We start from the raw sequence: 12,019 nt of genomic DNA, 5'->3' as shown, positions 1-12,019 counted from the left end.
ATACTCATACGCAGAGCTACCGTGAATTTACCAACAATAACAAAATAGCTAACCAACAGCATCAAGCAGTTTCATGGTATACTAGCGCCACATAGTGTCAGATAATGAATTTAAAACGTTTAATTCCAATACTGGTGATACATTTAATATAACGTATTATTTGCATCAAATTTCTGTTACACATTTTGCACGCGAGAAAGTGTATTTTAAATACTCTAGTTTAATGACAGTATACATATAAGTAGCGGAGTAGAACTCATTAAATTGTACTAAAATTTATAAAGAATGCATGATTATTTTTTTCCGGATCAACACGATTATAATTTTAAAACAGAAATTTTAATATTACAAACATATGAACTATTAACATATGAACTATAAGCATATAAACATTACAAACATATGAAGTAAATATTTTTGTTTGTATAAATTTCTAGACTACACCTGATTTTAATAATAGATGCTGAAACTGAATATTAAAACTTGTAAAACGAATGCAAAACAAATATAAGAGGATTAGTAAATTAAATAAATTTAACTATATGCTTATCGGTAGTAGATAAATAAAAAAAAACTAAACTAAAAATCGGCGATCACAGTCATAGAAAAAAATCGAACAGCGGTTATATTTGACTGTATAATAACGATAATATATTAATACAAATATTTTAGACGTCTAATTTAAAATTTAACATTGAACGAATGAAACATCTAAGTATTAATTTTAAATGTATGAAATATCTACATAAAACTATTGTGATTTTTTAAGGGAATAATACCAATATAAAATCCAAACTTTTCATATCGAATTAATTTGACAACATTTTGTGGTATGGCACACATATATGTTTCTTGTTTATCAATCCTAGTCCCGATATTATATTCTATATTATTTGGATAAAAATATACGGATCAATAGGAAATAATAATTATTTACTTACAACTTTATGTTTCCTGTTCAAACGCATTCGAAAAGCCAATTCAGAAGTATAGCTGGTATAATATTTCAGTTAAATTTGTCTTCTACTTCAATTTTTCTTGCAATTAAATATTTCAAATCTGACTTGTGCGAATCTTGATAAACTGTCTACTTCTTTAGAAAGAATGAAACCTTTATCTAAATTAATACTTTTATAAAAAAGAATAGTTATCAAAACTTGCACTTTACATAATTGTCATTTACTCAAAGTCGAACAAAACGTGCATCACACTTCTGTGATAAGAACGCATGAGTATATAAGATATAATGCAAAAGTATGATATAATCGTAGTTACAATGTCTCTGGGGTTAAGGCAAAGAGTGTTGATTATGATGGTCTGGGGCTATATCCATGGTGATCTACCTATAAGTCTTTTTAAAAAGATTTGAGCTTTTATTTCTAATATTCGGTATTGACGATAAACATCAATTAGAAGTCAACAGTTTTTTTTAATTGCGCATGATTTTAGAGAGAAATGTGTGGAAATAAGTAATTGCTTTTGCACATTCGTCTCCAGAATAGAAGTGAAGAGAAGTCAAGAAATAATCAGTTAATCAATGTGACGTAAGACATCGTGCGCCATAAAAGAACGAACAATTTTTTTCATGTATGTATGAACAGCCCGCCCTTCCTTTTAGTCTTTGGACGATGGCCTGATATCCGTCATAGGATTAAGATTGTAGATGATGATGGTGATGATTCTGTATATATTTATTCAACATTACGATTTTTAGATTTAAGTTAAACATTTAAAGTATTAATAAATGTTGTGTTCCAGATTACTTGTGTTTTCATCATTTTAGCGTACTCTGCTTTGTGGGTTAAACCCACAATTGGTTAAACACAATTGGTAAGTGGGTTAAACCTACAAAGGTTATGGTCCTTTGCCCACGTCAAAGGCCTATGCACACGTCAACGATATAGATTCAGAAGAAATTCTATCTGGAAGTTGAAATATTAATTTTAATAGCTGGAAGAAACCAAGTTTTGAATATGGAAGGAAATTTAGATTCAACGAATTCAGCTTTTCCCAAACTTGGAGCATTCAACTACGATAGTTGGGTGACATGAGAGTAGCTCTGATGGATCGTGGAATTTGGGAATTCGTCGGTGGAGCTGAACCACCATCACCACCTTTAGCCGCTGCCCCAGAATCAGTTAAACAGAATTTCGAAGTAAGGAAACCTAGAGCTTATTCTACAATATATCAAGGTGTTGAACGCCAATTTTTGAAGTTGATTCAGTCTACGACAGATGGAAAGAAGGCCTGGGACATTCTAAAAGAAAAGTTTGAACCTAATAAATCAAGAGCAAGAATTGCTGACTTAGTTGATGAATTTTACGAATTGAAATTTCAGCCAAATAAAGAAGTGATTGGAATATTCTGTCAACGAGTTCGAGATAAAAGTGCACAGATTAAAGAAGCTGGGTTCGACCTTCCCGAACTATTAGTGTGTTTCCAGATAATAAAAAAAACTTCCGGAGGAATATGACAATTTAGTACAGATCCTATATCGGTTAAAGGATTCGGAATTTACAATATATAATATTGATAGTCAATTGATCAGCGAATCCGGCAGAATCCAACTAAAAGCTCGAGATAGTGGGTTAGATTCAGTTAAAAATGCTTACTTAGCTAAAACAGACAAGAAATCATCAAGATAAAGGAATTTGTCGAAGATCGAAGACATTCCACACAGCGGAAGCGGTCTGGGCCGGAGAAATACACAAGAAACTGGATACAGACGAAACTTGCACAGTGAAGGATATCGACATAAAAGAATGGGGCCGTGTCTTCCGTGGACTTATACTTCGTAACTGTTCATTTATTTTAAAATATTGAGTGTCTATAGTTAAGTACCGATAATGCCGATTAAATAAATGGATAAACATAATGCACACTGAAATTTTTTTTTTCTAAATATTCATAAAGAAAAACTATTTTTAGTCAAAGTTGAAACAAAACTCATTTAACATGTAGTTGCCTAAAAATTTCAAAGAAGGCAATTTTTTTTAAATTCTATAAAACATAAGTAGTGTAATTACCCTGAATGTTTATTACATAACGCTTTTGTGACATCTTTTATTTTTAAGATTGTACGCAATCAACCTACATTTTGAAGCTTATACAAATACAAACATATAATACAAAATATTAAGAATAAGCTATTTTATGATTTTTTAAAAATAAAAAAAGAACTTTGTATGAAAGAAAAAATGATTCTGCTTTTAATGCAAAATGAAAAGAATAAAAAATAAGTTCGAGTTGTTCACTTGTTTTATAACTGAAAAATTTAAAAATTGAATCTCAAAGTTCTTTGTAATAAATTTCAATCTTACTTTTTACTTCAAAATTCGAAAGGAAATTAAGAACCATACGCAAGTATAATTGATAGCATCGCATGTCGTTAAATGATTTGTTTTTGTTCTTTTGTTCTTATTATGTTCTTAAAAATAATAAATTTTTTTCATAAAACTTTACTTAAAGTTTAAAATTTTAAAACTAAAATTATCCTAGAAATCGTATAAAACAATACTATGTAGAAAGTTTGTACCAAAATATTTATATTGATAAAATAAAAACAAAATTTCTTTTCTACTTTAAACAGACTTTGATTCATTTTTATTTTATTTTAAAACCGTCATTGAACAGCAGACCCAATTTTGAGTTTAAAACTACCAATATTCAGCTCCGCAGTCGTGATTTTGAACCCAATCCAGAAGACAAGGGAACTCCTGGATGCAATCTGGATCATATGGGGAGATCCCTAGACCGTATAGGGAGAAATTTGCCTTTGGAGGTCTTTTTGAAGGAACTAACTCGCATTTGTACTTTATGGAGATGCAAACCTTCCACGGTTAATCTGACAAGAAAAGGGAACTCTAACCAACAATCTGTCCATTACAGAGGATATTTTACATCAGCTCTGTGGTGGGTTTTAGCCCAACATTGATTGAAATCAATAAATTTTAAAGCATTACATACATTTTTTAATAATTTAGAAAATTTTGGATATTCGAGATGATAACCAGATGATTTAACACAAAATTTTTAAATTAAAATTTGTCAGATAATTAATAAATTTTGACAGTCTAAATATAATTTATTCATGTTGTACTTAAAGCTGGGAAGGTCTTCATTTATTTGCGTTCCTTAAGAAAACATTGAATTTGATGGATAAAAATTATGAGTTTGAGGTGGAAAGCGATAGAATCATTATTGATCACATTAGGAGAGTCAAAGCTAATGAGGATGAAAAATCAGAAACTGAAATTCCTGATAAGAATTCAGATAATTTAAATTTGTGCAATAAAGAAATAGTGGATGAGTGATGAAAATATTCTCGAAGGGGAATTAAAGTTAATTTCTAAATATTGAACACATATCTGATAATGAAAAATATACGCTGTTAAAAAAAACATGGATTCCAGAAGAATACATACATATTTTCTGGAATCCATTGTCTTAGTTAACAGTACATGTTTTTCATAATCAGATGTCTTCAATATTTAGAAATGATACTAAATCACAATCGAAAATATTCATCATTCATCCCTTTGCTCTTTTTCTATACATATAGTACGTGATAATTTTACATCCCCCCCCCCCAAAAAAAAAAATTCTAGGCTACAGCCCAATCCTCAAGAAATTTTAATTGTTTGAAACAGCGGAACTTACGTTTCTTAGTTATATTAGTTGTAATTGTTTACGAGCAAGTTGAAAATATAATTTTGAATCACCATGCATGTAAAAACCGAAATTTTTTAGAAATAACAACTCTTAAGGGAATATTTTAGTACAGATTTAAAAGAATATGTAAGAAATGAATCGAAACTGAAGAATTTAGGTAAAAAAAAAATAACGAATTTGTTTTCAGTTTCTTGATTACCTGTGTAGGGATTTATTCCATATTTTAAATATCATTGTATAAAATTCAAGTTTGTGACGAATATATTAATTTTGGAGTTTAAAACTTTATTCTTTTCCTGATAAAAACGTTTATCAGAAAGATGACTACAGTAGTGACTATAAACCACTTTTGAAATGGAGTGACTACTTTTAGGAGACAAGCTTTGTTGGAGAACTTAGATAACACTTGTGTTTAAAATTATTTTGATTAAAAAATTGACTTATTTTAGCAAGAGAAATTATTTTATATGAGCCAGTTTCATACAAAACATTTTTTACTCATTTGTTCTTTTCCCCATTCTTTAATTTTTTTATGTCTTTCTTGACTGCAAATATTCAATTTGAAAATCTATAAAATATTAGCGATTTTATTAAGCATTTACTGGTCTTTTATTTACTCTAAGAAATAGAAGTACAGAGCACATATGTTTCCTCCCGTTGAAATAACATTAAATATTCTCTTAGTTTTCCATGAGTGTATATCAAGCCGAAGTGTTAAATTAGCTACCTAGTTAAGTTATTAGTCATTATATATAATGACTAGATTATAAAAAGAAATTTGCTGCTCTAGAGTATCAAAGGAAAATTTTTATTAACGCTTCACTTTAGGAGAATTTTCTTTGCATCCATTAACAGACAGGCAAGTATTTGTACCAAACTGATACGATAACTTAGTTGCATTTAAGCCTTAATTCTTTACTAAACTAACGTTAAAAGTGGTTGTCAAGAATCACTACAATTTACTTCATTTTCTATTGCACTTCTAGCTATACAAACTATGAAAAAAAAGTAGGGACTACTGATGTTTTGCTACTTGTAAAGTGGTTTAGTATAGGTGTAAAAATTTGAATTTTAGCTTATTTATGTTCAACTGTATATAGTCTTTAATTTTTTTAAACTTATTATTCCTTACATTGTTAAAGTATTAAAGAAAAATTAAAATAACCTTATTTCTTTACTAAACTTAAGTTAAAAGTAGCTGTCAGGAATCACTACAATTTAATTTCCTTTGTATTGCACTACTCACTGTACAAACTATGAAAAAAGAAGTAGGGACAACAATAGTTTTGCTACTTGTAAAATATTTTAGTATTGGTGCAAAAATTTGAATTTTAGCTAATTTACATTCAACTGTATAGAGTTGTTTTTTTTCCTTTATTTTTTTAAAAACTTATAGTATAGATACAAAAATTTGAATTTCAGCTGATTATCATTCAACGGTATATAGTCTTTATTTGTTTTAAACTTATTATTTTTTAAGTTAAAGTGTGAATTATTTTTAAATTTATTATATGCAATTTCGTAATTTTATTTAGTATTTAAAATGTGTTGTATATTGATTATGTATGTATATTGATTGTGTACAATTATGTATGAAATGTATTGTATATTGCTTTCGTATATTGATCATGTGGTTACTCATTAGGGTTCAAACTTTTTAATATTTACTTGTTTTTTTAGATTGCTAGAAAACATTCTGAAACTCTTGCGATGAGGGCTAAGTAATTATTTGCTTGATGCAATTTAAATATTCTAAAATTTATTCACTAATGACCAAGTATATTAACTATTGTTTTCTTTATCAATTATTATCTATGCGTATAATATATTGACAATACAGAGAAAAAGTAGGATCTTAATATGTAATTTCTGAATCCTTGTCAGAAGTGAAAAAAAAATTGCAATTTAAGGCAATAAAATTAATATTCAAATTTTTAATTGCAACAACAAAAAAAATTTAAATTATTTAAACTACATAAAAAGGAAAAAATTCGATTGAAATTAACTAATCATTGACAGGTAAAGATATATTAAAAATATATAACCTGTTTGATTATCAAAGGAAAATCAGAGAAAGTGAAACAAAAATATCAGAATGTTTTTGCTCCATAATTTCAAATCCAATTGTCTTAAATGGTGATTCATCATATCCTGATAACTTTTTATTTCTTCTTTTAAATATTAATTGACGACACCCTAATATGTATAATTCTTTTTAAAATCATTTTTGACAAAGATTTTAATAATGTATATTCAGGGTGGTAATAACTGAGTATCCTACTTATTATTTAGTTTATATTAGTAAAACTATTATAAAAATACAATTATTGAGTTTTCATTGTTTACTATGAAAGCTATCAAAAGTGTTACTGCAGTAGTTTCTAAAACTTTAAACCAAATAAACTTTATTTCAGAATTGTTATCCAGTTCAACATTTTAATAATTTTGAATGGCACAATATCGAAATGTGTATCTATTGTTCTCCCTAAGCCTAATGGCCTGCCTGCCCTGTACCCTATAAATGCCCACTTTTTGTAAAAGTAAGCTGCCATCCTTTAAAACACTGCCTTTTTATTCATATTCCATTTTGAGAAGAATTATTTCACTATTTAAATAGTAATTACACACTGGTAAAATTATTTGTTTATAGGTTTAATTTTGATTTCTATATCAAATATTTACTTGTTAAGATTATTTTCAACTTGCTAAATTTTTAAAGGTATCTTCTTTTCGGGCTTGGTTTATTAATAAATTTTTGAAGTAATTTTGAAATTATTTTTTTAAATAAATACCTTTTTATACTCGCGCATTTAAATGTTTATTTCCTCATAATTTCAGTTGACGTTATAGAAAAAAGCTTTCGAGTTGTTTATCAATTTTTAGTATACTTTTTTTTAAAAAAAATTTATGCTCAGAGATTGTCTCTTAGCCTCTTGCACAGAGAATGCCTTTAATTATTTTTGCAAACTACAAATTTTGATAATGAGAGAAAATTATATTTTGAAATCTACACATAAAATAGTATAAGCGGGATTGTAGAGGATCAGATTTAGTTATTACATAATATTACACATTTTGATAAATTTTTACGTTGCTAAGTGATGCCAGGGAGAATTCTGGTGTATCCTATCAAAAAGGATAGCATATAATATTTTTGTGCACCATATGAAGTGATAAATAGTAATATTAATAATATAGTCTTTAATAATAGTCTTAGTAATATTCTTAGTAGTCTTAGTAATAATAATAGTCTTAGTAATATAATAATAGTCTTAGTAATATTAATAATAGTTTTTGATTAAATAAGTAATAGTCTTTTGTGTTTATATAGGTACCTGGTGAATTATTGCTTTACTTTATGGTTTATTCATTTGTAAGAAACTCACCATCCAAAAGCAGTGCACTTAGGCTTTCATTTGACGTTCTGGCTCAAATTTAAAAGCCAACCAGATGAGGTATTTTCATTGCTTTTAGAATTATTCCAATTTATCATCATTTATTTGATTTCATTTTTCTCTCTCCCATATTTAATCATGTTCTTTAACTATATCGTTGTTTGTGTGCACTTATTACTAATAACAATTTAAAACAAAAGAAAAACAGCAAAAAAAATTTAAAACCATCAAATCAATTTTAAAAGAAATCATTTTTTATTTGTATCTGATATGCTGTGTTGTACATTTTGTCACTTGTTTGGAACCCTGAGGAGCAATTTAAATCAGTCAAATAATACTTCATAAATGCTCATTAAAAGGAACAATGCATTACTTATCATAAATTACGTAATCTGTAATAATTTTTTTCTGTGCAAATGATTTGTAACCAGTACAGGGTTCCCATAGTCCTTATAAGTTCTAAAAAACTGCTTAATTTTTATTTTGGAAAATAAGGGCCCTTAAAATTACTTAATTTTGGTACAAGGTTTTTAAAAGTCTTTAATTTTTTAGCATGACTAGAGTTGATAGGAACAATTTTTCAATTCAATTTTTTAAAACAAAATGTCCTTTTATCACTCAGAATTAGACCCTGCATCGAAGGTAAAACATTTTGGAGAGATAATTGAAAATAATCTGGTAATTGAAAATATTCTCTTAAAATGTATACTTTTGTGTTAAATGTCCCTCTTTCACTCTGTTACTCAAGTTGATTCGAAGTAATGTTTTCAATCCTTTTTAGATTTACAATTTAAAAAGCTGTGTTTTTAGTTATATACTTAGCCATCGATTGAAATTTTCACAAGGTATCTTGAGTGCAATACTAATTTGAAGCAACTTGTTCTCTTCTAGCTTTTACCTGGATAATATAAGGAATTATTCCTTAAATATTTAATATAATTTGTTTTTAATAAGAAATTGTTTTTAGTATTTACATTACTGTTTGTTCTACTGATGATTTACATTTGTCCCGGAGAATAATCTCACAGCATTGTCTGCTTAAAGCTTTTCTGTGAGATATGTTTATCAGGACTTCAAGTTTCTACTATGATTTATGCAGATACTCATTCGCTTTGAAGAATATCTCTGTGCCATAACAAGTCAAAATTTTGTCATTAATTTTGTTATATGTATTAGATATAATTGTAAATTTTTTAAATTCATAAAAATAATTAAGCTCTTTATTATTTGGCATAGTTGTCAGATATTAATATAATTTATGTCTTAGATTAGATCCTGACCCACTGCAGAACTTTAAGGTAACATGATTTCAATTTTTTTTATCAAGAAAAATGCTTCTATTTTACAGCTGAATAAGCAGACAAGACTTTTAGCTGCTCCTTTTCTCAGGATGTTGCCACTAGTAGCTGTCATAAACCTGCACCATCATAGAGTCAAGCTGTCTACCAATACTCTTTGTCTATTGTATAAGAACGAAAAAAAATAGACATGCTTCAAATTTTCTGATCCAACTTTATTATTTTTTTTTGTGTCCTATTTTGTACTTTTTACATATATGCTGTACTCTTACTTACCACTAAAAATAATTAAAAAGGTAAAAATAAAAATTATCAAAAGAAAATGTATCTCATTTATTTATTATTTCTTGAAGATGCATATTCTGCTATTTTATAGAATATATATCCAAGGTATTTAATTCATTTTATATACAAGCTTTCTACTATTTCACTGCAACTGTTTCAGTTTAAATAAATTTCAATTTAGAATTTAATGCTACTGTATTCAATTAAAAACTTCTTAAATTTAGAAAATATGTCCAATAGTACGTTAGTAGAAGTCATTTGATTGAAATACTGATAAGTATTGAACAATAGAAGCTAGCACTTGACTTGAAGAAAAGCCACAGTTTTGGGAAACTAACTATTATTGAAGAACGCAAGGATTTTGTGTCACTTTGATGATTGTTCTCTCTCTAAAAATTAAATATTGTACATACCTCTTTCCCTGCCTAAGACCTCTTTTTATCCTTCCCCTCGGCAACGACGTGTTATATATATATATATACGTATATATAAAATAATGCATCAACGTGACACATAAAAAAAAGCAAGATACTAAAAGAAAGAGACAGAACAGATTTAAAAAGACATATTGTTAGCTCAAAAGGCATAATATAAAATTTATCATGTAATTCAGTCAATTGAGCATAAAAATATTATACAATTTTATAAACTTTAAATACAATATTCTGTTAATCTTTAAAGACATTCTAATTCATAAAATTTGAAACACAAGAAAGATTTTTTTTTATAGTAGCTGACTCAATTTTAACTGTAAGATGACTCTTTAAGATGACTCTGAATGCTGTGCAAGACATTCCAAAGATTAATATTTTTCAGAAATATTATTTCAATGCCCACCACTTTTGGCAACATATGGCACGTGACAGGCACTATTGTTTATTTCTGTTTTGTGGGTCCCATTAAGGTGGATCAACGTCACCCTTAAAAGGACAGATAGATTACACCTATGCACTAAGTGGGATTCGAACCCAGAACCTTCCAGGTACAAGACCAATTACAGCATGGTCAGCACTTTAAAAAACATAAAACACCATATTTGAATTGATTGTATTAATTTATTAACACAGAAACTGTTCTAGACGAACAGTTTCTGTGTTAATAAATTCGATTAAAAACACAGTGTGTTAATAAAATCGATAAAAAACACAATAAAATTGGACATATATCCAAATTTTAGAACAGTATTTATTTCAAATCAATGCTTGAAATTGGTTAGGATCAGTGACTTTGATTTTGTCCCAATATGAAATTTAAACATAAAATGCCAATTCTATACATGTAATTACATTCTTCTCAACAAAAATTACAAATTCAATAGTATATAAATCTTAATTTCTGTCTTAAATTAATTATAATAAAAAAAAAGTTATGTTACTTGCCAAAGTAGACAGGAAAAAAACGAAACTTGATTTGCAGCATTTTTGAAAACGATGTACAAAAACAGCTCCTTTTTTTTAAAATTAACTTTTATTGAGTACACACTTAAGTACATTATTATTGATCAAAATGATTCAGAAATTAAGCATTCAATGTACTTTTTATTCCCATTTAAAATATAATTGATTTATTCTAAGAAGAAGGAATACTTTCCACTTTATTAAAAAAACAGAGCATTATTAATTCAGGTTATGAAGTAGCAGTAAAGCATAAGCAAACACAAATAATTCATATAATGAGTATTATACGGTTCAACTCTATTTAAGTTGATTTGAAATGAGGTCAGGAATCTCCAAAGACAGTATTTGGGAGCTTTTAATCAAATAGTAAAGGAATAGAATATATATGCCCTTTTAACACAAAAAAGACAGTCTTACAGTAACAATATTTTACGAAATCAGACACAAAAATGCACTTTCTCTGAGAAAACCAGCTTTTTTTTTTGTGATGTAGATGTCTGACCCCCAAGATATTGGGGGCAACCGGAACTCTGGAGATACGATTCCAATAGTTTGGACAGAAGAGAAATCCAAAATTTTAATCCCTTCATGTTAATTTTTTTTCACTACTTTTTAAACGAATTGAAAGATTTTTGTTCACAATTGTAAAATTCGTTTATTTAAATTTAATTCCACTCAAAATATATCTTTTAGTAAATGATCATTGTCTTTTTATTTAACATAAGTCTTAAAATTTTTGAACTGAATAGTAGAAATTTTGTTTACATCATTTTAAGGAATGCAATTTTAAGTAGCAAAATTTCACTGAAATCGGTCAATTAGTGAAAATTTAAATTTTTAAAAAAATTTCTACCTTGCAGTTCAATTTTTCGACTATTATTAAATAAAACAATGAGCATTTACTATAAGTTATATTTTGCATAGAATTTTCTTTCGGATAAACGAATTTTATAACTGAGAGCAAAAATATTTC

This window comes from Parasteatoda tepidariorum, chromosome 6, assembly GCF_982258835.1.
Source record: "Parasteatoda tepidariorum strain Cologne lab strain chromosome 6, Ptep-v5.0, whole genome shotgun sequence".
NCBI classification, from domain to species: Eukaryota; Metazoa; Arthropoda; class Arachnida; order Araneae; family Theridiidae; genus Parasteatoda; species Parasteatoda tepidariorum.
Note: the sequence above shows the minus strand (reverse complement) of the source record.